Source organism: Chamaea fasciata, unplaced genomic scaffold, assembly GCF_029207755.1.
Source record: "Chamaea fasciata isolate MVZ Bird 193981 ecotype frontalis unplaced genomic scaffold, bChaFas1.0.hap1 SCAF_6, whole genome shotgun sequence".
NCBI lineage: Eukaryota > Metazoa > Chordata > Aves > Passeriformes > Sylviidae > Chamaea > Chamaea fasciata.
The window spans coordinates 9824264-9851935 of NW_027094091.1; the positions used below are offsets into that span (position 1 = coordinate 9824264).

Here is a 27672-nt window from a genome sequence, read left to right on the forward strand (position 1 = left end):
TATGAATGCAGCACTAAACAACTGAAGTGAAACACTCAAACTATCAATTACTGTTTACATATATCTCCAGTCAAACTGTGATTTTATTATGAGTTCAGCATTAATCCATGCAGAAAGAACATTTAGCCTTGCAGGTAACTTGTAGAAAACCGCTCAGTAAATTTTCACTTGTTCCAAAGTATCAATATAGAGCATATTCCTGCAATATTTGCCCCTCCCTAAATCAACAGAACTATGCTCACTGCTACCAGAAATGAGATGTAAGAATATCTGCACCCCCAAGTTAAATGTGGAGCAACTGGTAAAGACTCACATCAACATTCAGGTGACCAAAAAATAACCACTCCAAATAATGTTTTACTGCTTTACCTTTCTTTCACCAGGACTAACAGGCACTGACTGAATCAAATGCTTTAACTACCTGCTATGAGCATAAAGATCTCCCTGACACTATCCATTATCTATAAGGAGAAAATCAGCTTAAATGCTGCTAAGATTTCTCAGAAGAAAGATTTTCAGCCTGTTCAGGCGGCTGTCCATTACTTGAAATAAAATATTTTCCCAAGCATCTTTTATTTTCTACAGGAGAAAGAATTAAAAAAGCGAGAAGAAAAAAGAAAAGAAAAAAAACAGGCAAAGTGATGGAAATTGCAATCACCACAAGGATTAAGAGAACACTAAAAACAGTTCAGCCACAAAATCTGAGTTATTTGGTAAACTGGGATCATTCATGAAAAGTGATGCAATATTAAAAAAAAAAATCAAAAGTAAAACAAAAAGGAAAGAACAAAACTAACTACTTCTGAAGGGAGTGGGTATAGTGTGGAAAGGAATGACTAAAAGGTTTTAAAGGTCACATGGAAAGCCAGAACTGCCAGGGTGCATTCAGTCTGGATACTCAGCTTTTAGAGCAGTTACCAAGAAACAAGAGGTAGAGAAGGAAGTCATGTGGCTCCTAAACCTTCTATCTGGAGAATCACACTTCCAGTCAAAAATGAAATTATTATCTCTCTGTCTTGTTATACAGGTATTATTTTTGGATTTCTTCTTATGTTGTCCAATCCAGCCTACACCTAAATCTTCCAAGATATTACTCTTGTGACATTCTGACTCATCCATATACCTGGAGCTATGCTTCCCCCTCCTCTTCTTGATGTTATCATCCTGCACCTCACTGTCTGCACTCTCTGTTAACAGCAATCTTATTCCACCACATGCACTCAGAAAACTACTACAAAGGCACTTCAGTTTTTTGTAAAGTCAGTGCTTTCTCAAACTTCTTCCACGAACTAAATCACCTCTCTGTATCACTCTGCTCACCTCCCCTTTTAAAGCATTTCAAAACTTCACTCAGACACCCACTGGGCTGCAGTTTAATGAGCCTTCCCTCCTGCGGCACTGATGGTTTCAGCAGCATGCACCTGTTTCTCACCACTTCCTCCTATCCACGTGCTCTGCTCCCAGTTCTGCTCATATAAGGGCTTGTTCAGGTACAGAACGAATCTAGTGAAACCAAGAAGGAAAAAAAAAGTCCAGGTTTGGAATAAGTATTTCTAAAATGAAAGTTAATTTAGCGCACATCAGCTGTGCACAAATGACAGAGCACAGCTCAGGAGCTGGCACAGAATGAGAATTGTCAACAGCAGCTGCTGGACTTAGCCCTGGAGCTAAGGAATTACTGAAAATAAGCTTTCTGCAACAGGACATTGAGTTCAGCTCCAAACATCCCATAAAGCAGCTGACTAAACTGTTCAACAGGTAATGCTGTACCCTCTCAAAGGCTGGGCTTGACACCTGCAAGGAAACTCTTCCAAAGTTCTGTTCGCTCATTGCTTCCCCTCAGCCTCTTCCCAGGGCTTGACTTGGCTGCTCCATGGAAGGAAACTCAGCAGTGGTTGGGAATGGGATAGGTTGTTATCACTGACCCTTACCTTGGTGACTGATTCTAACTCTGTGTTTGCACTCCATCTGAAAAACTCCAGCTTTCACTTGGAACAGAGGGGCTGAGCCTGGTTTTGCCAGGTATTTGCACTGCACTTGGCACAAACAAAAGGGGAATGCTGCCCAAGACTCATAACCAATGGTACTGTCATGAGTGACACCCCAGCCTCCCCTTCCCTCTCAAAGAGTCATAAAAACCATTACAGAAAGCATCACTACTCACACAACAACAACAGGGTGAAGTTCCCTTGTTTCCCATCTCCCTCTTCTTTCTTGAAACAGAAATTCAATCTGGAAGTGCTGATATAATGTTCATCAAATCCCAGGCTGGTTTGGGTTGGAAAGACCCTGAAAGAACATCCAGCTCCACCCCCTGCCATGGCCAGGGACACCTTCCACTAGCCCGGGTCATTCCAAGACCTGTCCAACCTGACCTTGGACACCGCCAGGGATCTGGGGCAGCCACAGCTGCTCTGGGCACCCTGGGCCAAGGCCTCCCCACCCTCACAGGGAAGAATTCCTTCCCAATATCCCATCCATCCCTGCCCTCTGGCAGTGGGAAGCCATTCCCTGTGTCCTGCCTGTCCATCCCTTGTCCCCAGTCCCTCTCCAGCTCTCCTGGAGCCCCTTTGGGCCCTGCAAGGGGCTCTGAGCTCTCCCTGGAGCCTTCTCTTCTCCAGGTGAGCACCCCCAGCTCTCCCAGCCTGGCTGCAGAGCAGAGGGGCTCCAGCCTTTGGAGGATTTTCTCAAATGGCTAAAGTCCTGGGATGAGATGAAAGACAGGAATAGAAACAAAGGAGCTCTTGCAGCACGATACAGAGAACACTAATCTGACATTCCCTTCCCTCTGAACCAAAGTGTGTGTAAGTTTTCAGAGCAATTTTTGCAAACCACCTGTCTTCTGGAGCAGGTGGAAAGGCTGTTGGGAGAGCATCTTTCTGCAAATGGAATTTGATTAGTACACGAACCTTCCATGTAATGTTCTTATAATGAGTAAATTAGTAGGTGATATAAACCTCTGGAAAAGGGAAGACTGTAATGAAAACCTTATTATCCTTTTTACAGTAAGGCTAAACAGAAACTGATGCTATGTTTAAATTGATCATGGTTTTATTCCCACCCCCAGGCAAACCTGCAAAAACTCAATGAGCAGTGTGATTTAATTAAGTATACATATAATGAACAATTTTCCTGTCCTTTGAAAACAACTGATTTGAAGGAAGACTGCGGCATAATGACTGACATCTGGGTTCTACAGCCTTTACAATCTGCACAGGATTTCCTACTACTGACTGAAGGTGAAAGAATCACAAACACAGAGGAAGGGGAGGAAAAACAGTCTTAATAAGCTGGAAGCACATGAATTTTAAACAGCTGAGAGAAATGCAGCAACTTTGTGGAGCTGGTGAGAAGTCTGCTATGCTGAGAAAGCTGTTCAAACAATCCCTCTGCTGAGCCTGGAAGAGGATGCTCAGGACACCCAGGGACTTCAAAGAAATCTGGAACCGTCATGGATTAGACACTGCCCTGGCCGTATCCATTTGTACCCGAAGCAGGACAGCCCTTGTCTTGGGAAAGCACTCTAGGAAATAGCAGAGAGAAAATATTTGGCTTTCTAGATATAAATCTCTGCTCTTGGGAAGGAGAGAGCAGCAGGGTATGAGACAAATACACAGAAGTTACTCAGCTTGCTTGGTTTTGTCCTAACTCCACAGAGGAACGAAACCTGGCTGACCTCTAAAACTCAGAAAAATCCCTACACCAGAAAAAAAAAAAAAAAGTAGCATTTAAATGTGGAATTTTTCTATATCTCTTACATAAAGATGTCTGAAGAACAGTGCTTGATCCTTAAAATATCCAGCACTCTACAACTGTACTTTTTGAACCAAGAGACATCTATAAACACACATGGTTACAGGCTGTACAGTTCCAGTGAGAGAGAGAGAGAGACTGTGTCGGGTATTTCACAGAGAATCCTCAAAATCCATTCATCTGGAAAAGCAGCAGCCAGATCCATATGGTCAGATGACATAAATCTGAGATGCTTGTGGTTCTGCACTGCCACGTCCTCTAAGTGGCCATTTCAAAATCATTATGGAAATTTTAAACATTACCTGTTCTCAAAACAACCGAAATTTTAAAAGAAAAAAAAAAAATCAAACTTATTACATGAGGTTCAGTGCAAGGGCATTTTAAGAGTTTAAAGCATTTTTTCACTGACGCTATGCTGTTACTCTCAGAAGGAAACTGATTTCACCACTAATGGATCTGAGAAGAATCTGGAGAAGCGATACAGAAGGGAATAGTACTAACTCAGAAAAAAATATACAGATATAGAGATATTTAACAGAAAATCCAAGACATGATGGTACAGTAACCACAGAGTTTTACTTTGAATTGTTTGTAACCTGTCCAAGCAATTACCATCACTCTGTGCTCTGCCCACAGAGGAAACTAACATATCTAATCTGGTTTTCAGTCTTCAAAACACCTCTCCAGTCTGACTCTTACTGGAACTGAAAATCCCCCAAGTCAAGGAGAAAGACAGAAAATGCATCTTTTTCTTTACCAACATTAAAACATGCAGTAACTTCTTGCATAAATACATAAAAACCTGATGTTTTCTGATGGGATTAATTAACATGCGATTAGTATTTGCAGGCTAAAGGAAATGTGAGAAGTGAATACGTGACAATGGAATGCCAGTCCTTCAAAAAAAGCAATTTTCCTAACATCAGATTAATTTTTCCACAGAGGAACTTTTCATACACAGTTTTCATCTTGATAGTGACTCTTTGATCAGCGTCTCTGAAAAAAATAATCTCTGTGAAGATTAGGAAAACAAAGGAACCCAGATAAACTCAAAAAAGGCAATGAAACTTTCAAGATACCAGGTAAATAAATTATTACAGGCACCTCGGTGGAATACAAAGAGTTTCCATATAGGATTATGATGGAAAATGAAAGAGTTTAGAAACAAAAAAAAACAAACATAAAAACCCAAATCAAACCAAACAAACAAAACAAAACAAAAAAACAAGACAAACAAAAAAAAACCCACAAAAAAAAATTTAAAAAAAGAGCAAGGTGAAACTGGCACATTTTCAAACGAAGTAATATATTAAATAGTGATGAAAATTGGCAAAAAGCAGCCAATGTCAATCCAGGATCTAATCAATGCTCTCTGTGCTATGAAACCTGACCCTGAGGCAGCTGCTGGATCTGAGACAGGGGAACAAGGGTGAGACCAAACATGAATACATGGTGAGCTAGAAAGTAATTCAATTTTAGTGACGTGATATTAGTCATTGTATCCGTTTCCTCTAAAACACCTTTAACCAACACTTCAGTCTCAGCCGTCTTTTCTGGAAGCTTCCCTGTGAACACCCTTCAGAGGCTGTTTCACAACAAGGATGCTCAGACTCCCCCTGGTTTTTCCTTCTGGGCCTCATCCTCTTTGCCTTTTACCTTTCCTACCTCCCTTTTCTACCGGCTGCCAACTCTGCAACACTTCCTGCTTCCAAAGCATTTCAAAAAGATTCATAATTGGTTTTCACATCTTGAACGTTTTTGCAGAATTATTTTTGGCCTCCCGTATAACGTTTTGGGCATGGAATACTTGCACATTATGATACCTTTTTTTAAAAGTCTCTTATCTAAAAGTAGCTTTCGCTGCTGTCCTGAGTTCTCATTGCCTTTCCTTCATTTTCTATTTTAATTAATATTATTTATTTTCCTTACTTCCTTGAAATGGCTGGACTCAATGATTTCCCAGGTCTTTTCCAACCCAAATGATTCGATGATGCTGTGAAGCTTCTCAAGAACAAAATCCCAAAGCGTTCTTTTTAATTGCTTTCTAATCATATCTCCTTGTATGTGTAGTTCTTTCTGAAGATTAAACACCACCATAGTGAATTCGCCTTTTTCCCCCACCTCCTACATGGCTTTGAACCAAAATTTCTGTGATCACTGTTTCAGATGCTTTCAACAGTAGCAGTTTTAGTCCCAAGCTCCTTCAAAACCAAGTTTTCCTCTCCTGTGATCCCTGACTACACTTCAGTAAGGCTGTCTTCAGACAAATTCTGCCTCATCCTCACTGAGCTTTTCCTACCTCACTGCAGAACTTCAGTCCATGCAATGGAATTAGATTGCCCGCTAAAACAATTAACTCCTTCATTTAACTGGATTCTGAGTTTTCTGGAATGTAAAGCACTCTGTAACTTGTACAGTATCACCAGTCCCCAGAAAGAACTCCTGCCACCACTTTGGGAAAAAAAAAAAAAGGAGGTAAAGAGTAAAGTGCAATTTCTAATGATTAATATAAGTAAATAAATAAAGCAGAACACTCCCTCACAAATCTCCATGTTCAGATTGCAGATCTTATCAAGCTTATCAAGTGACCAGGGATAAAAATGAAAATGCATTTTCAGTGCACAAAATGGAGAACAACATGGGAATACCATGTGGAAAAGTAATTCTACTTTACATGTAAAATGGTTGGCTTGAAGATAGCAACTGACACCAGAGCCCTCTGAAAAACTAAATTTCTGCACAGCTTTGCTCAAAAAAAAAAAAAAAATGCAAAATACTTGTATGTCACTATCCATTCTACATCTACATTCTTAATGCCTCATGTCCTTCCACTTCCACAAAGATCTGGCAGAACCAGAAGAGGTATATATAGGTCTCCATGACAGGAGCCATGGAATGCTTTCCATATGAAGAGAGTCTAAAGATACCTCATTATTCAATTTTTACATAAATCACAGAGAAAAAATATGATTAAACCACACCCCATCCCTGGAAGTGTCCAAGGCCAGGTTGGACGGGACTTGGAGAAACCTGGGATAGGGGAAGGTGTCCTTGCCCATGGCAGGGGCTTGGAAAAAGATGACCTTCAAGGTCCCTTCCAACCCAAACCATTCCATGATTCTGTGTGAAGACAGACGGCACGGAGACAAACCGAACTCACAACAGTTCCTACGACACAAGAACTTAAATGCACCTCAAATTCTTCACTCATCAGATTTCAAACCATCAAAGAGGCAATATTCCTCCCCTCAGATTCGTGCAGGATGTGTCAGAAGTGAAGAGAACATTAAGGAGGGACTCTGTGAAACAATAACATACCTGTCCTCAATTAAAACCTCTGGCCCAGTTGCTGCCCTGAGAGTCCATAAACAACCGGTTCTTAGAGGCTGGATGGACTATCCAGGGATCAGTCAAACCACACATATCCTCTTGTTTCCAAACACCATCACAGAAAGAAGGACAGATTTTATTTTTCTCTTTCCCTGGGATCAGCATGCTAAGTACTTTTTGAGTTGCAGAAATCTCTGTACAATACACGCTTGGACTTGGGCAGAGTTTGGCATTCCAGAGATGTTATCAGACCAACCCACAACTCTGCTAAAATCCTACACTTGTTCTAACACAGAACAGTCAATGAACTTCATCAAACTTAAGAGTGTTCAGTTCACTTTCAAACTTTTTAGGCACCCATGTGTTTGTGTTTAGGAAACAAAGTTCCTGAAACTGAGTCAATGGAGGCACTTCCAAAAATTCTTCAAAACACCTCAGGCAGATCTTCCCCGCCATAGTAAAGTTCGACTGAATTCAGTTCATCCCAGTACTTGCTGATTTACAAATGTATAAGACAGCACTTCCCGAGTCTAATTAAAATTTTCCTCACACATCTGCTAAAAGCAAAAATATACTAAAAAAAAAACCCCAAACAAACCCAAAAAGCAGCAGTAATAAACTACATGCTCCACTTCCCAAAGCTGGATGTCATCCACAAATCTATCAGGTTTTATTCTCCACACGAGGAGACTCACTGCATGTTCACTCCCTTCAATCTTCAAACATTTGATTAATATATGCAGGAAACAAAGCTAGAATAGTTTGCTTATGAAAAGGGAGGTTCTTCTATAAACCCAGAGCTTGCAAAGGTGCAAGAATTCGCCTTGTACATAAAAGAATATTTAGCATACAGTGGAATATTTAGTAACAGAGACATTCTTTCAGTGGGATTTATCCAAGTCTCACAGAATAACAGAGAAATAATGACAATAATGAGGAATTATTCTACATAAAAGACAAATAATCAGGTAAATTTGGCCCAAAGCTAGAGGGAAATATCAGCCAAGTATTGGTAGGGATTGCCTGAGATTACCATTTTCTTCACCTAAGAAATGAAGAGAAAGACACAAAGCCCCAAAAGCTCACTTCCAGTCTGAATTTTATGATGATACACTACTCTGGTCGAAATGTAATGGAGAAGGCGAGAATGCTGAGAACAGTAAAAACCAGAATTTACTCTCGGTCTTTCATCAGCATGTTTTTATGGTATTTGACAGGAAGCCACCCTAGCAGCCCCTAAAGAGTAAGAACATCACAAATCTTAGTTTTATTGCCCTTTTCATAAAAAGTTCTTCAAAAGCTCATGTTTCATCCATCTTCTAACTTGAGATTTTTCAACTTTGATGTTAGGCTTTAAACAGACAGGTATTTTAAACTTCTTTTCTTGTTGTGCTTTCCACTTGCACATCATAACACCTAACCTCTCTCTCAGAATTCCTTCTACTCATTTTTATTTCTTAATGCAAGCCAGAAGAGTGCCTCCACTACTTTTTCACTCCCCATTCTGTACCTGGCAGAAATCTCTATTTCCTTTGTTTGATTTGAAATCAGAGAGTTGTAAGAAACTAGACAGCTCCTCACAATAGCAGAGGAAACTTACAGAGAGCTCTGTTTTTCTCAAACATAAGACCTATCATTTTACCTCATCTAGAGAAGAAATAAACTCTACAATTCCTTTAAATCAGGCCATAGGCTTCAGTTTGTATTATCAATCATAACCATCACTCAAAACCAAACAGTTCCAACATCCAAAGGCCTTCTCTGTTAATAAAAGCAGCAAGACCATTTCTTCAAACTGAAATACTAGGTAACAATAGCAGAAAACAGAGCAAATTAAAATAACCAAGTAAAATGAACAAAACATTTCAGTAGGTCCCACCATCCTCTGCTAACTGATGAGGCTGTTACTCTTCTTCCTCCCAAATCTTCAACAAACTAAGCGTTTACTTCCAGGGATGGGATTAATAAAATATCTGATGACAAAGGGCTTTCTTTTTCTTTACCTCTAAATTTCCCCAGTCTGAAACAGATGCCACACAGGTCTTGGTGAAAATAGAGACCTGTTGTGCTGTGGGGAAAACTCACTTTTTCCCTTAAAACCAGTTGAAACCATGTAATCATTTAAAGAAAAAAAAAAAAATCACCTAGGTGTTTCTCGTTTGTCACCTTCTGGATTTAAACAGAAGCAGAAATATGGGCTCTTTGATCATTACAGAATGTTTATGAAACTGCACAGAAATAATTCACAGTGCTGGCCTGTGACAGCGAAGCAGCACTAAAGGAGACAGTGATTTAATTTCCAACACCTCAGCGAGCGCTGGGTGGGTGCTGGTACGACAAAAGAGGAGCATCATCCTTGCTGAAGTGGCTCCCCCAGCCTCCCCCTAAAACAGGGCAGATTTGGGCAAAGGGGCTGTAAAAGCCAGGAGTCAGGGATAAAATGTGGTATTCTCTCTAGAGGACAGGGAGCTGTTGCTTAGAAACTGTTTACAGACAGATCCTGCTGGTGTACCTAAAAAAAAAAAAATAAATTAGGTCATTCTTGGCTGGAGGTAGGAGAGATCTTTATTGATACAAAGCCCTCCACGTCTCTCTTTACTGTCAATAATTAACAATCCTTTAGGAAGGCTGCTTGGATGCTCTTTTAACCAACAACTGCACATTCCCAATGGCAGAATTACCCATTTTGAAACAATCTGGTGGCCAAATTGACATCACAGTTCACTCAGGAGGGAGGCTGAGCCCAGGTTCCAGGCATAGACTGTGCCACCTTAGGAAGGGACTGGCATCAAAAGTGAAATCAGAAGGGGTAGGGGCAAAGCGCAATTAATCTTAACTGTCGTGGAGAAAAAAAAAAATTAAGAAAAAAGAAAAAAATTAAGGAAAAAAAATGACAATATCACCAGACCAAAGGAAAAACAAAATTCAGTTCTACTTTTTAAATGCCTGATGAAACCAGGTCTGCTAAAAATGAAAGGGGAAAGGCCACAACACTTCTTTGAAGCCATGAGAGAACAAAGTTTGCCTTGAAGAACAAAAGGTGAGGCTGGAACTGGATCACTTTATTAAGGGAAGTACTAAAAGGAGTTCCTAAGTATCTAAAACAAAGTTGCAAGCAAGCACTCACTGCTCACAGAGAAAACAAATTCGTTCAGAGCAGATGGGAAAGAAAAATTATATCAATCCAGAGCCAGTTTTCTCCTCCGCATAAATAATCCACGCTTGAACAATTTTTCCTCATATAAATAACTACATTTATAAGAAGCCTCAAGTAAGAAGGCTCTTATATCATTATTCACTTAAAAACCACTCCAAAAATTCAGACAAATCACTGCTTTCTAAGTAAAAGAAAATAAAATGCACAGCTTGTGGTAATGAACAGCTCATTGTCATCTCATTCCAGAGAAAGTCATTTTTTTCTCTTCACTTAAAAAAATGCAGCACGGGCTTCTTTTCTTATATTGAGCAAATCATATCAAATGAATACAAGTATTAGAACATGCAACCTATCGTGGAGAAGGGACAAATGTCACAGTGATAACCTCAAAAAAATAAAGTTGTAGAACAACTGTGGTGTTGTAGAACAAGCGCCTCTGGTTGAAACTTCAGGGGCAGATCTCGAATTCATCAACAAAGCCCACATTCTCTGTAGTGTCAGCAGAAGGTCACCGTGCCATTCTTAAGGCCAGAAAAATAAGGATCGGGAGAGCCTCTGTAATTTAATCCAAGTTCCTTAATTCTAAGGACAAACACGAGCCTGTGTTGTGACACCCTGAGTGACAAAGACTCTCTTAGGATGACTTTTATAGGTGCAGCTAACATGTAAGACACAGGTTTGGGGTTTCAAAGTCAACCTAACACAGGCTGAAAGTCTGGGAAAATTGTTTAACTCCTTCACCCAGTGCATGGCTTCCCACCCAGGGAACGTGGCTCATGGGTGAGATCCCACCCCCCATGGCAGAAACACTGGCAAAAACAGCCAGGAAGAAAGGAGTCTTAACAACCACAACTATTATTATTCACAAATTCATCTAGAAATACACTTTGGATTTCAGCAACGCTAATTATTTAAAAAATTAAAGATAACATGGCCCATTTCCCCAAGGCTCCCAAAGCCACGCGGGAGACTTGTGAAGCGTGGAGGAGAGGCCAACCTGATTTTTATTCATGTGTTGTTGAGCTTATCTACATGGGAAACAGAATTATGCTCTATTTAGCCCTCTGACAGGTTGTTCAGGTTTTAAAATAACTGTTAATGAAATCACAAGCCTTCAACACAAACAGCAGCAACAAAAATAGCACCAGGACAGAAAACATTGGACTGCAGCAAGGCTGAGCCAGTGTGGAGCAAAAAAGCATCTCCCTAACATTCAGCTGGCTGGAAGTAAATCACAAGGAATAATAGATTGCATCTTACTGAGGCCTCACTACAATGATTTGAATTCTGTAACAACCTTCACAGAAATGCAGCTCTTAAAAATTAATTTTTCCTTTGGTTTATGAACCAAACTTAGCAAAAGCTAATTCAGCACGGGAAGTGCTCATTACTTTAACACACAGGATATCTGGAAATCACCTGAAGCACAATAATTTATCATAATAAAAAACAACATTTCCCGTTTTTCAGCTTTTCCACAATATTGTGCAGACCTCATTTTAACACATTCAAATGGCTTTAGCTTTAAAAATACTACTGACGTGTAATTTGCACTCCACTATTTAGAAATATATAGACATACACTTTTCTGGTCTGAAGTTTAGATTGAATTTTAGGAATGACTCTCAACAAAAGTCTTTCTTTAAAAGAATAAAATCACAGGATCACAGGATCACAGAATCACACAATGGTTTGGGTTGGAAGGAACCTTTAAAGATCATTTCGTTCCCAACCTCGTGCCATGGGCAGGAACATCTCTCAGTAAAAGGTGGTGGTGAGTTTGTGCTTTGCATTTTCACAAGAAAGGACTTTGATAAATATGGTTAAAAAACCAACAACTTCTTTAAGGGTGATTAAACGTGCTCAAGGACTGTACATGGTGGTATGGTATCACTGCTGGGACAGAAGAAATCCAAGTGATTACACTAAATTTGGTGATGACCTCCACCAAATCCATCTATTTCATTTAGTGGGATCCAAAAATGAAAACACAACAGGTTTTCTTCAGACACCAAAATTTCCTTGGAGAAACAAATAATGAAACGTTTGTAACATACTGACTGTGATCACTGCCCTTAACAGATCTTGCATCTCTCCTTGTGATGTTTTCCACAGTACTCTGTGTTTAGAAACACAGGCCCAGAGTTAATTCAGATTCATCACACAGAATTATAAGATACACTTGTCTGTAATACTCAAAATTTAAGACATTTGAAATTCTATTTCCACTTTGCCGAACTTGCTCTGAAATGCCAGTTCTCTCATGACATTTCACCATCATTTCAGGTACCCTGCCACACTAAAGACTGACCCTGAGTTGTGGTTCCTCCCAGGGCATCTTTCCACCCACGTCAGCACCTTTGGGGAGAAATACTTAAAGTGAAACTTATCAGGTTACTCAGCACTTTGGTACGGCTTTGGTCTGGTTGTTTGAAGCACTAGGTTATACCCCAGAATACTGTATAGAATCAGACCTGCATGAGACCCATGCCCTAAATGAGAATCAAAGCCGAACACTGCAAGGTCCCTCCGTTAGATTTACAAAACTCAATCCACCTGTAATGTTTTTCTTCTACTGGCCCATCATGACAAAAGAAGTTTCTCACTTTAGAGGAAAAGCAGTCTTCAGATTAAATCAACAATACAAAAAAACAGCTCATTAAAATGAAAGATTGAGCAGCATGTATTGTGTATTTGCAGCAGCTCAGAAATCAGATGCAAAATAGAGCTGATGTACCAGACACTTACTGCTAATGTTTTTTTTAATGTTAAAATGGCAAAAAAAAAAATCCTGCTCACATAAATCATTTGCTTTCTAAAGCATGTAACAGACACAATCAGTGCTCATGACTGCTCTATAAGGTAACACAGAAAAACATCTGAATTTTATAGAGATAGAAGCAATTTATGTATCACTGTAATAGCACACAGGACTGGCTCTAGCCACACTTTTTTAAAAAGACACAGACACAATCCACAGCCAAAGGCAGAACCAGCTCCAGAAGTGTTGGGTAAGAGCTTTGCAACATTGATGAAAATTCTGTAATTAATTTCAGAGGATCAAGGATTTAATCTTGCATAATCTGAGTACCCAAACTAGTCCCTTAGACAAGACAGGCAGAAACCATCTGTAATGCTGGAAGAGGCTCCTGGTAAAATAAATCTTTCTGCTCAGTCCTTGTCAAGTGTTCCTCATGCTTTGCACATTTCTTGAAACTGGAGAAACGGATTTCAGATTCAAGGCACTGAATCTACTGCAAAAGGGGGATTAAGTGAAGACCAGAGTTTAGATTCAATATGGGTGCTTCAGTTTTATTTTAATGCATAAAGGAGGTCTACCTGCTCAGTACTTTTTCCTTTTTTTGTATTTACATACTTTCCTCTTAGTAAGAGGACCTCTAAGTACTGGAAGGTGTTGAAAGTCTTGCTGTGATGTACCAGCCCCACAGCAGCGGTGCTTTGCCTGCATTTCCCACAACAGAGCTGCAATGGCCCAGAGGTGACTTCCATTCCAATTTCCAATTAAAGCTAGGTGGAAATTATTAAAACCACATTTTTTTTAAAGAGTGATTTCAAAATTCTTTCCTCATTTACAGCATCTTGCTTTCACCCTAATGAAAAACAACCTATTAATGAAAAACAGCAATGAAAGAGAAACATCCGAACCAGCCCAGCCAAGGGGTGAGTGTAGAAGGTTACTCAAAATTTTTGGAGATACAATCAGTCTGTGCAATTCTCAGCAGAAACTTCAAGCACACCAGAAGTGTTTACACTCCAATATCTTGTTTTATAGAATCACACAATATCCTGAGCTGGATATCATTCCGCAGTCTGTCCACACATCCAGGGCTGTGCCATCCCAGGTGCAGAATGCAGGACTTGCCCTTGATAAACTTCCTGTGGTATTTCTCTGGGGAATGTGGTTTTCAGCCCTGCATTAAAGGTGACTTTTGTGTAATCAAACATTGATTTCTCTGATCCACCCATTTCTTAATCATTACACAGCCCATCTCACTCTGTTTCAAGAAATATTTAATTACTGTGGATTATCTCCCAAGGGTTGACCAGGAAAAGCTTTACACATCACAAATCCTGCAGCACCCCGAGGGTGGCACAATCATTTCTTCTAGGTATCGTGGCAACAGAACAAACCTCACACCACCTCTAATGTTTTTATGGTGCAGAGATAGCAAAACTAAGAGATCCCCATTTTTGCACCATTATGAAAACTGGTTAAAAAAAAAATATTCAAAATATCCATCTCTAGTGTTTCCTCTTCCTCCTGACTGATCTTTATATGAAAAACCAGCCAAGAAACTGTTCTTGGACTATGTAATTTTTTTTGTTTCTTCTGGCTGACTGTCAACAACCCAGCAAAAATAAACTCATTAAGCTGACAAGAGACCTGAACACACTCATGTTGTCAGTGCATCTCAGCATCATTCTCCTGAACCCAAAAGCCATAAAACAATTAAAATAAAGTTAAGCTGACTCCACCCTTAGGATGCAACCAACTTTGCAAGGATCTGTCAGTCCAAAGTTAATGTCTGGCAGCATCTGAGCTAAAGGGGATGTGCAGCTTCAGCACATGTCAAGCCAAAATAGCTCTAAAACGAGCAGCAAAAAAGGAGAACATGGAGTGTGGAGCCTCCAAAAAAACATTTCTGCCACAATTAGAGCTCTCAACCTAATTGTGTTTGCAAGCCTACTATTTTTGCATCCAATCCACACTGCTCTCCCTGTGTTGAATCTGCCCAGTTATCTGGGATTTCTCCTTTGCTGCCACCACATTTGTAGTTTGCTGAGAGGATCCCCAGCTCAAGGCTCACACGGAGCTTTGTAATCAACGAGGTTTCTACTTAAAAGCAAAAGGGAAAAAAGTTACCATGGCTACTACAGTCACTCAGCTTTCTCAACTACTTCAAGACATTAATTTTGAAGGCTTTCTGGCAATGTTTGCACAAAATGTATGCTTCCATACTACTCTGTCATGTAAATTAGGTTGTGCTGCAGCATCTGAGATCACCTGGGACCATTCAATACCTTTGGCTGGCATTCCAAGAAGACTCCACAAGAACAAGGTGATGGTTTCACTGATCACATTAAGGAAATTAAACTTAAATATACTAAATCTAATTAAAATCAATAATAAAATGTTGTTTCTTATCCAGCCAAATGAAGGTAAGTATCTGAACACAGATACCCCAGACATTTTCTAGCACTTAGGCTGAATTTCTAAACAAAATTCAGTTGGTAGAAATTACAGAATTAGAATAAGGCAAACCATAAAGCATTTGCAGAAAATGCTCTAGAAATGCACTTAAGTTATTCAGAAGATGAGGAGAGCATACAGAGAATGATAAAATGTGTACGAGATTTGCTGCTGGTTTTCATCCAAACACTGCATGAGTAGGAGACTCGTGCCCAGCTCTTGTGTCCCCACTGCTCTTCAGCACCTTGAAAGCACCTGAGCACTTCCTCTACACTCACCTGCATCCCCTGGGCTCAGGCCTCAATGCAAGGATTGGAATTTGGGTATGAAAAGAAAAAACCCCAACTTTGTTCAAGGATGCAATTAGAGTGCGAGAGCAAATTAACGCTTCAAGGGATTCAGTTTGCTGCCTTAGCCACACACGGAATTCTCCCTGAGCCATGCAAGGAAAATTAAATCACAGGCTAGAAATAGTTCTTCTCTTTCCTTTTCTTCACCTTCCTGTTCTTCCTAGGTATGAGATGTGACCCAGAAACAATACTTAGCAAAGCCAAGAGTCCAAAAATTCATCCAAGTAAATGAAATTCAGCTTGAATTTTAGGGGGAGCATGGGCCACCCCATGCAAACCAAGTAAGAGTTCTGCAAACTCTGCAGCCTCCAAGCCAAGCAGGACATTTGCCAGAGCGTTTTTGTCCTGATTTTCTCCCTACACCACCTCATCCTCCTTCATTCACAGGCTTCCTGACAATTTCTTGTTCTTAGAAGTATTTCTGCGGAGCATCCAAGCACGGAGAGTGTAGATGACGGAGATAATGGAGACGTTTAAAATTAGACCAAGCAGCTGTAATTCTGAATTTGCATTTCTGACTTGATTATAGTAAGCACTGAAGACTATCTGCACAAGAAGTAGAAAGGAGTTCATATGCTGCAATAAAAATATACGAATCTCTCTCACTTTGACCCCATTAAGGCGGGAAAAAAGGGTAATAAATGGTACTTTTATGGAAGTTGTTTCTTTGCTATTCTACAACTTCATTTTAAAGAGTCACCTGTGGATTTTAATTGCAAGAATTAAAGTAACCAACTTTCCAATATTTTACAATATATTCTCCTGCTTACCCTGGATTTTTCTCACTTCATATTTTAGTTGTTATCTATTTTATACTTTTCCTTATAAGTCTGTACAGTCTCTTATCTGAACAGTAAACATTTGTAACCATGGGATAACAATTCATGAAGCACTTTGATAAATTCTCTATCAGAACCAAGCACAGATGACACATTTTTATTTAAATATTCTGTCACAATAAAAAATGTTAGAATCAATCTTGTCCTATTGTCGTAAAAAATGAAATAACCATTTTCATCGTATAATTTTTTACAGAGACGCAGAAGAAGAAATAGTATTTGGGTTCTATATTCAAAGTTTCTCCATAAATATCATGAAGAATTAACCATGAGTAACTTATCACAGCTGGTAATTTTATATGTGGAAGAAAGACCCGATGATTACATTCAAGAAAGTTAATATTTAATGACAGAGGACATCGCACCTATTCTCTGTTGATTTATATTCATTCATTTAAACTGTTAATTTACAGAAATCTCCAAATTAATTTAAAAGTTACAGAACAGCCTTGAAGAAGAAATTTCACTGCCCCAAGAAGCAAACAACAAAATGTATTTCTAGAAGTATCAAAGGAGAAAAAAAAACCTAATTCCATAAAAACATCTGCCTCAGGTCATCTGTTTGCAAATAATTCTTATACCTCTTTTTGAAAGAATTTATTCATTTTTCTTAGTGTGGATCCTATGGAAAGGACATAACTATTGCTACTGACATGATGGCACTACAACAGAACTAAAACCAGTGCTTACCGAAATTTTACTCTATTTTTTAAGTGCTTTCCTCCGCAGTCTAACTTGAAAGTTAAATCTCTAGGAAGAAGGCTTTTGGAATTTCTTTTGATGTTTGAAAAGACGTAGAGAACTGATAAAACTGGTTTTGTCAGCTCTGCACAGGATGGACACAGCTTCAGTATTTAAACCATAAGGAATATTTCCAATTGATCCTTTCCTTACAAGCACAACTGAGAGAACTGAGAGATTCAGCTGCTCCTGCTGTGCTGAACGGGCTTTCATGGAGATCTGCCATAAAAACAAATTCAATGGAATATGCAAGAGTGGGTTTTGTTAGTAAATAACAGCGTATTAAAAATTCAGGTTGATTAGCTGTAGAAAAGGGCAAAGTGAATAATCTATTTAGAAGCTCTAAGTAACTTAAAAGCTTAAGCCCCATTTGCAGAAGTCACCTGGGCAGCTGGGAGCCTCCCCTGACTGAAACCTCTTCCACTTTTTATATTCAGGATTTAAGTTCCACTTACATTCAAATTGCCTTCCATTTTTGAATGTTCTTGTCTGCTTTAAGCATATTGTAACATATGCTTGTTGGTTTTTTTCATGCAAAGCTTCAAAGGAAAGGACAAGTCCACAGGAGAAAGAAATGTCACACAATAATGACTGTAACACCAGTAATAACAGCAGATTGGAGTATCTACAAAAATATCTTTAAAATATTCTGAACACAGAAATTCTTTTGTATAACTACAAAATCTACTATTTTTCTTACTTCTCAAATGCAATCCCTGTGAGATGTTCTTAATGTTACAGTATTCAGCTTCACTTAACTGAGTAATTCTCATTACTTAAGAAGCCTGAAAACTTGGGCAGTCTCTGCTGCAAGACTGAAAATGTCTCTCCACTGTTCCCTGTACCAGAATACTAATGCAGGGGGTGATGTGGCTGAAAAGCACAGCTAGACAAAAAATATTCCAGAGGAGAAGAAAAAAAAAAAAGCCTGGCTATCAGAAAATGCTGATTCAGCACAGTTAAAGTACTTCAAGGAAAGGTGTGCTTTCTCCACACAACCAACAAAAAACTACAGCAAAGCTTTACTCCTGCCCCTTACAAAGTCATTGTGCTTTGATGACAGCACAAGACATCTGAAACAATAAAATATGTATGAGGGTTGTATAGTCCTGCTATGGGACTGTTCATTTTGCTGGCAATTTTAAAATTAACCTGCTCATTCCATACCAAAACAAAAACTGATTCAAAATATAAGGAACAGAAAAATCCTGCCTTCCAACCAACTCTACTGGTAACGGATGGTCACAACAGTTTATTTCCCCAGAGCAGCTGATCTTTTGTTGTATAAATACGACTTCAACCTATCCTAGTGTTTGAAAACATTCAGGAATGCCTTTCTGTATCCAACCACTGCTTGGAACCAGATATCACTGCTCGCTCAGTGGCTCGTGTGTGATGCTGAGGAAATCAGGAGAAAACTGAGATGTAGAGCTCTTATCCAGAAACCTGATACAAAATTCCTTTACAGCTGTGGAGTGCTGAGCCTGCCCAACCAAAGACTCGATACAACAGCGCTATCAATCCAGGATATATTTAGATGTACAATGGATTCCACTAAGACAGTAAGAAGATACAATACAATAAATTAGAATCATAGAATAGAATCGTGGAATGGTTTTGCTCGCAAGGGACCTTAAAGACCATTTTGTTTCAACCCTCTGCCATGGGCAGGGCTACCTTCCACTAGCCCAGGTTACTCCCAGCCCAACCTGGCCTTGGACACTCCCAGGGATCCAGGGGCAGCCACAGCTTCTCCGGGCAACCTGTGCAAGAGCCTCACCCCCCTCACAGGGAAGGATTTCTCTGTATTTCTAACCTAAATTTCTCCTCTTTCAGTTTGAACCCATCACTCGTTGTCCTGTCACTACAGCTCCTGATGAAGAATCCCACTCAACTTCCTGCAGCCCCTTCAGTTAATGGAAAGTGCTATGAAGTCTCCACACAACCTTCTCCTCACCAGGCTGAAACAGCCCCAACTTTCTCAATCTATCTCCATGGGGAAGATGCTCTGGTCCACTTAGCAACTTCCTGGCCCTCCTCTGGACCTGCTCCAACAGTCCCACATCCTACTTATATGCGGAGCACCAGAACTTACAATGTTGCAAACTTAGTTATCAACCACTTCTTTTATACAGGACAAAACCTGGTTTCCGGTCTTTGTTGTCACTTCTTCAACTTTTGTCTTACAACAGCCTTAAAAAAATCTTGTCTTTATTTTCCAACACTGCTCAAGGCAGGCTGGCTGAACCTTGAGTGCTGTGCCCAGTTCTGGCCCCACAATTTAGGAAGGACGCCGAGATGCTTGCGCGCGTCCAGAGGAGGTAACAAGGCTGGTGAGGGGCTTGGAACACAAACCCTGTGAGGAACAGCTGAGGGAGCTGGGGTTGTTTAGCCTGGAGAAAAGGAGACTCAGAGGTGACCTTATCACTCTCTACAGCTTCCTGAAAGGTGGCTGTAGCCAGGTGGGGGTTGGTCTCTTTCTCCAGGCAGCAACTGACAGAACGAGAGGACACAGGCTCAGGCTGCGCCAAGGGAAATATAGGTTGAATATCAGGAAAAAGTTTTTTACAGAAAGGGTGAAAAAGTATTGGAATGGTCTGCCTGGGCAGGTGGTGGAGTCACCATCCCTGGATGTGTTTAAAAAAAGACTGGATGTGGCACTCAGTGCCATGGTTTAGTTGAGGTGTTAGGGCTGGATTGGATTCGATGATCCTGGAGGTCTCTTCCAGCCCAGGGATTCTGTGTGTGATTCTCTGTGTGTGACTCGGCAGCAGTTTGCTCCCAGTCAGGTTCAGGTGTTGTTGATCCAGCTGGAAGATCTCACCCACCAGTACTGAAGCTCAAGAGAGGAATGAGAACTTCAGCTGCTCCTGCTCCCTGCAGCTGCTGGCTTGGGAAGCTGTGCCTCAAAAATGTTTTCAGAGCACTTAATCCTAACAAATGTAACAAATGTAGTGTTTCTGAAAAATCAACAAGTTTATCTTAGCCAGCAGTAGCTCTCACCCTCCTCTGAAATACTACTTTCTTTTTGTAACTTTCATCTTCCCTGCCCATTCTGGTCTTTTTTATATCTCCTCCTTGCACCTTACCTAGAGCAGCTTTAAGGGAACAATTCCTCCAGACAGCTTAGTGCTGCTACTCCTTATTTCTGCACGTTGCCCTTCTCATTTCCAACTGCATACTGTACTATTTATTTACTTATTCATCCCTGTGAGTGAGGCACAGGTTTCCCAGAGAAGCTGTGACAGCCCCTGGATCCCTGGAAGTGCCCAAGGCCAGGCTGGACATGGGTGCTTGGGGCAGCCTGGATAGCGGAAGGTGCCCCTGCCCATGGCAGGGGAGTGGGACTAGATGATCTTAAAGGTCTCTTTCAACCCAAATCATTCTGCAATTTTATGATTATTTCTGTATAGCTGCCCTTCATCTTTCCATGACCATTTGATATTATATCTAAATTCAAAGTATTCCTTTGCATTATTCACCTATGAACAAACTGTGGAGCAAGTGAATAAAGAGTTCAGCTTTCCTCAGCCAAGCCTTGGAATATGCTGTATTAACAGGAAAGCCTAGTCACCTAAAATGTAATAAAACATCGTTCTGTCGCTGCAGACAGAAAAAAAAATATTCTCATGCTGGTGCATTCAGACAGCATGTAATACCTGCAAGGCATTGTCATAACTACTACAAATTGGCCACAAAACAGATTTCAATAAATACTGTGGTTATAATTCATATGTAACAAGAAGAAAAGTGTTAAGGGATAAAAAAGTACGTACTTTCTGAAACAGTAGGTGTGAAAAAACGAATAGGTGAGGATGAAGACAATTTTTGGCAGTAGGAAAAAAGCAGGGGGGAACTGTGGGAACAGAAGAAATCTCAGCAGTCACACAGGTGTGGTGCTAAACAGGGACTCTGAGCTACACCAATAGTGCAAAAGGGCAGATACATTCAAAAAGTAATTCTGCATGTGCAAAGAAGTTGATGATTTGCTGGTACCTCATGAGAATACTAATTACTTCTTGATCCCACGGCAAATACAATGTTAAAACAGTTTTACTTTGCAGTAAACATTTTCTGTTAGCAGCACCAAAGATCACCATGGAGGAGCACTCTCAGAAGTGTCCCAGTTACCTCTCTCACCAACAGGGATTTTTAGGAATACTGAAAATCCTGGGGAAATTCCAAGAGTCTGAATGAACACTGATGTTACAACCATCTCTCCAAAAGATCCAGTGAGACAGTGGTTGTAACCATAGGAGGGTTAGAACAATGGCAGTCCTGAACAAAAGTAATTTAAGAAAAATTATATGGGATTCAACTGATACCTCAGAGCTCTGTAACAAATAATAGGAAGTAAAATAATGAAAGCTGACTTTCTCAAATGATTGTGGTTTAATTCCTTGATATGACTGATATTTCCAATTGGCAGAAATATCTGTCTGCATGTATAAAATTCTCTAGCACTTGCTGCAGTGTTCTGTGAGAGCCTGCAATTAAACTGGTGAAGAACTGGTAAAGTGACATGTCAAAAAGAAAAAAAAAAAAAACAGCTTTTGAGAAGAGCTCATCACAACATAACTCAGATTAACATGGGGTTCCCCAAAGGCGGAGCCACTACCACGAAACACCCTTTCAATTATTTATAAGCCTACACCATAAATCATGATATAATTTGCACAAGTATAAATTGATAGAGTGCTCCATAACTGAGATAAATCAGTTACAAAAAGCCATCAGGAGTGTTGGGTATAATCAATCAATGCTGGAAACAAAAGGTTATTTAAAAAAGCCACATACAAAGTTATAAAGCTGCAATCAGGAAAACACATGCCAGTCTATGGAATGATGAACTCTTGTGGAAAGAAACAGTCCTGCAAAGGGGTTGCCACTGTGAGAGTACTCAGAGAAAAGCAGATCAAAATGCAGGGCTGCAAATGAAGGTTTAACATGGAAATGTGATGCAGAAGCACAGTAATACCTGAGAGGTAGTATTTAAATGCACAAAAAACTCCTGAGACAAGGCTCTGGCGTGCTGCATCCAGCTCACGTTTTCATAAAAATGCTGAAAAAGTGGATTTGAAAAAAACAATCTCCAGAAACTGAGTTGTGAGGGAAATGCATGCAGGGACAAATTTAAAGAATTTCAGTTCACTCAGTTTTTCAAGTAGAAAAGAGAGGGAATACTGGGTTACAGCAGATAAATACTTCCACGGTAAGAAAATACTTCAAGTTCTTTAGCATAGTGGAGAAAGGCAGATCACTAACCAGTGACTAGAAGCTGAAGCCAAATAACTTAATAAACAGCAGAAACACTACCTCTTACTGTCTTCGGATGAAAATTCCAATTTTTCTAGAAAACATGTTTCAGCCAAATGCAAGTTATTGCATTCAAGAGTAACTGGATGAAATCCAACTGACTACAACAGTCAAGGGGTCAGAGCAGGAGATCTAATTGCTTCCTTTGGCTTTCAAGCCTCAGTCTACAAATACTCTTGGTTTTCAGTGCTTCAAAGGCATTTCAGTAGTACCGTGCATGCTCAACATTAATATTAAAAGAGCTCTCAGAAAATCTGCATGAATTACAGTTGTATTTCCATGTAAGGGCTCGAGTGACACTGGAGCTTTCCTGTTGAGGCTTCTGTCACCAGCAGAGCCCATTAATGGAATTACAGCTACCTCGTACCCAGCTGAGGTGGTATTTCTGTAAACAAGCATTTACACAATTGAGTGCAGAACTTCACCCTTCAAGGCAGTACTTTTTCTCCTCTAGAAAGAATCCTCTTTGACCTGGAGTATGAAAAGGCTGATACAATGCATTGTACCAATCACAGGCACTACAGGTAAAAAAGGAAAACCAGCAGCATTGTAAATAGCCACAAAGCCAGGAAAATCTGGTGCTCCCATCAGCAGCATCGTTTGAACCTGCCCCTGTTTATGGCCCTCATATACCTGGCACTCCAAAACACACACAGCACCCACAGCAGTCTTGACAAGTCCAACATTTTTCAGGAATAGATGCCAAGGGAATGTATAAGATTCACGTTAAATATCCAGGCTCCTGGAGTTGTGCTGTAGCATCGGCTGCTGTGGTATCTGTGGACTTCTAAAATAACATTTCTATCCTGGTGAAGTATGAAGTAACTTCAAATTCAGCAAATGGAAGTTTGGATAGGCTGGAATTGTCCGAAGCACGCTCGCAATCAAATAAATGCTCCACAGGAGAGAGACACAACCACCAAGTACCCGAGCATCACCTTAAAAAGAACCCAGGCATCACACGCAACCAGCGAGACACGAGGGAGGGCATCCACCCCTCAACCTCCAGAGAAGGAAGCACCTGCCACCTCACGCTACACCCCGCTGTAAATGTGTATAAAAGTTTCTTTCCCGAAGCCCTGGCGCACGGATGTCCCGCCGAGCATCCCCAACGCCACCTCCCAAACGGGCACGACAGCCAGGCAAGTCTGGCAGCACCCCACCAGCACCAGCACGGCGGAGCAAAACTTCTTCCACTCGGAGAAGCCCCACAAGGAGACACTTTGGCTGCCGTCGCCTTCCAGCCAACATCCCCACGGCTCCTCGCCATCCCCGGCGCTCCACGCAGAGACAAAGCCACGCTTTAAACTTTCGCTCCTCGCCGCCGGAGCAGATCCTGCGCTGGGAGCTGGCACCTCTCGGGCTGGGCGCTGGCTGGGATGTGCAGCGAGTGCTCGGGAAGGTCTCAGACCCTGGCAGAGGCCTAGAGGGAAGGGATGGAGGAGCTGCCCGCAGCCCCCTCCCCACCGCCCAGCCCCGCTCCCCGCGACCCTTCCCCGCCGGCTCCCGGCTCACCGCCGCCGCGCAGCACAGGGACGCGCAGGGGGATGGAGAAAAGGGAGCAAGGAGCCTCTGACGCCTGAAGAAAAGAGAATAATTTCAAACAATACCCCCCCCCCCAAAAAAAAAAAATAGACTTAATACGGAGCCAGGTTTCACCTCGAAGTGATGGCGGGTAAATAGATGAATAAGTGAAACAACACACCTTTGACCCTCTCTTTTCTTCCCTAAATATAATCCCCCTCTTCCCATAGTACACACACCACAAAATGACCATTAATTCGAATCCATGCTTTGCAGGAGGGGGGATTATCTCTGTGACCGACTCTGTCTCTTTCCCTCTCCCGGTCTTTCACTGCGCGAGAAATGAAATTGCATGTTTTAGGAAAAAAAAAAAAAAAAAAAAAAAGAAAGGAATTGCGGGGGGGGGAGGCGGGGGGGAGGCAAGATTATTATATCTGGAGGGTGCGAAATGTGGGCACGGGGAAAGCCTGGGGGATGGGGAGGAGTGGAGAAAGGTGGCTAAGGAGAGAAGAAAGGAAAGGAGGACCAGGAAGCGCAGGGAAGGATGAGGGGAAGGCGAGATAAGGGGGAAGGAGGATAAGGAAAGAAGGATGAAAGGAAGGAGGTCGGGAGGAAGGATGAAAGGGAGGAAGGGATGAGGGGAAGAAAGGAGGATGCTCTGCCCTGGCCTCACCTCAGCTCGGTGGGTGGGGGTGGGAGAATCTCTCGCCGCCGCCGCCGTCGCCTCCTCCTCCGCCACCTCCTCCTCCTCGCCAGCAGCGCCGGTCACTGACGGGCCGGCTGTGCGGCGCGGCTCCCTCGGCCGGTCCCCGCCTCCCCGCTCGCCTCGCTCCCTCCTCCCGCCGCCGGCCCGAGCCGCGCTCGCTGGGCTCTGAGCGGAGCCGGGCGCTGCCGCCGCGGCCGCCCCGCCACAGCCACGGGGGGAGGAGGCGGCAGCGCGCCTGCGCCGCCGGGCGCTGCCGCCGAGGGAGGGAGGGATGGAGCCGCCGCCGCTCCCGGCTCCGGGGCCGGCCGTGAGTACGGAGCGGGCACGGCTGCGGCAGGTGCGGGGCTGAGAGCGGGGCACGGGCGCTGCGGGAGCGGGGGACGCGGGCCCGGCACGGGCGGTGCGCCGCGGGAGGCGGAGGGCAGGCACGGCGGTGATGGAGAGAGGCTGCTTACGAGAGCGGGTGGGGACAGCACCAGCGGAATGGGCTCACACTGAGGGAGAGTGGGTTTGATAATAGGAATTAGATAATAGGAAGAAGTTCCTCCGTATGCGGGCGGTGAGGCCCTGGCACAGGGTGCCCAGGGAAGCTGTGGTTGCTCCATCCCTGGAAGTGCCCAAGGCCGGGTTGGACGGGCTCGGAGGGACCTGGGACTGTGGGAGGTGTCCCCGGCCATGGCAGGGGATGGAACGAGATGGGCTTCGGGGTGCCCTTCCAGCCCAGAGCATCCCGGCTCTCTGAGGGCAGCGCCGGCAGCGGCGACTCTCCAAGCACAGCCGGGTGGCCCAGGGCCAGCGCTGGGAGCTGTGGCAGGGCTGGCACCAGGCGCTGGAGGCGTTCTCTCGGTGCCTTCCTGTGGTGGTCCCATGCGCTGGCTCAGCTGCCTCGCAGGGGGAAGATCGGTGGGTTATGGATGTACCGTCAGGACTTGATGCAATAGCCTCAGTTCTCCTGTTCTCTTAAGCTACAAAGACTCTGTATCCTTTCTTCCGTGGGTGTTCGGCAGCCCGACCTGACAGGAGGGTCGGGATCTGCTCCCAGGGAGTCAGGACAGGGTGTCGGGTCACAGCCTTAAGCTGAGCCAGGGTTTAGGTTGGACATTAGGAGGGATTTCTTCACAGAAAAGGGGTGGTTAGGCATTAGGATGGGCTGTCCAAGGAGTCACCGTCTCTGGAGGTGTTTAAGGAAACATTGGACGTGGCACTCGGTGGTGTTGGCTCGTAAGCTGGACTCGATAATCTCAGCGATCTTTTCCAGCCCAACTGACTCTGTGATTTGCTGATTCTGTGCACCAAATACCAGGGTTTTGTCCTCTCTGCGAAGCCTTGCACTTTCAATTCCCCCTTATTCCAACTGTATTGCTCATCTTACCAACCCCGTTCTTTTTTTGTTCGCTACGCTGGCGGAACCTTCTGCTGTCTCCTTTGGACAGAAGGTGCTGCCACCATCCTGCTCCAAAACCGCTGAGCCCCAGGTCCCGCAGAGCCCAGCGGTGGAGGGTCCCTGCGGAGCGGGAGTGTCGCAAAGGGATTTTGCCGTTCCCATGCCGTGCAAATCCCACTGACGTGCTGTTGTTCCAGGCATCCTTTGCACCTCTTGTGGCATCCATCTGCTTCCCTGGCTTCTACGTAAACTCACAGGCAACAAGGAGGGGAGGGGGAGGAGTCCTCCCACGCTTTTTTTACCTTTGCTTGGCAGTTTTAGGCTTGCAGGGCTCTTGCCAAAACAATTTCTCTGCCTCAGCCTGTATGGGAATGATGTTAGTGGTACAGGTGCCTGTTAGGCCTCAAGTAGAGGCAGCAGTTTCCAGTCTTTTTCTTCCCTCTTCCCATATAAAAATGTAGTCAGAATCTATATTCATGCTATATTCAGTGAATAAGTGAGGAGTGGAGCTGCAAAGGAACCTTCTCTCAGGGACTGAAGCTGAAAAAAAAAAAATCTTAGGCAAAAACTCATTTAAATATGAATTTAAATGTGACCAGATGCTTCATGGCACTACTTGGTGCAGCCATGTAGCTGGAAGTACTCACAGTCAGTAGTGTACAGAAATACTTTGAATTATTTTTACCTCCCAGTGTCAGGTGCGGACAGAGACCATGCTAGCCTGACCTCCCCTTTATGACGAGATGCACATTCTTGGTGCAAGGCAAACTGGGGATTTGGTTTGTATCTTTAATAGGCTTCCAGGTGGCACCAAATTCCTTTTCTAGGCACTGTTATTGTCCTTCCCACCCTGTTAAATAGAGCCATGTGATGTTAGGAAACTGTTATCTACAGACCTTCTGTTTCTTGCCCACATTTTTGTAATCCAAATGTTTTGGATTGCTGGTTCTTCTAGGTAAGGGCAGTGCTTTCCTTTGGAGCTGGCTAGTGTGTTGTGAATATTAATGGCAACAAGGAATGTTCCCAAACAGAATATGGTAAATTACCTACTGCTTTATCATTGTGCGTTACTTTGCTAATTGAATGTCAGCTAAATGTTCCTCCAGGCATCTGACTGAAATGAGCATGAGCTATAGTGTACGTGTAAGACCACAAACAATAAACTAGCATGATTATGAAAAATAGTGTTTCTGCCCTTCACCAGTAGCAAGGCTTCAAATACATCTCTTGTAAATTTCAACCTAAGGACTCATTCAGCTGGTTTCGTCTGTTTTTGTTTAAAGTGTGTCAATTTCAGAAATAAATGAGATTACTTACCTAGTCCAGATTACTTTTATCTGAGACAGAAGACAAGGATTGC

The 27672-nt window shown here is 42.4% G+C and overlaps 1 protein-coding gene across 2 annotated transcripts in view; it reads right to left on the minus strand.

Moving 5' to 3' along the window:
* Positions 1-24978, minus strand: part of CTNNA2 (catenin alpha 2) — a 466643-nt gene extending 441665 nt beyond the window's left edge. For both annotated transcript variants that reach the window (XM_066185389.1, XM_066185388.1), the window contains exon 1: positions 24896-24978. The gene's annotated coding sequence lies outside the window, so the exon portion shown is untranslated. The remainder of the gene's footprint in view (positions 1-24895) is intronic.
* Positions 24979-27672: the final 2694 nt, after the last annotated feature.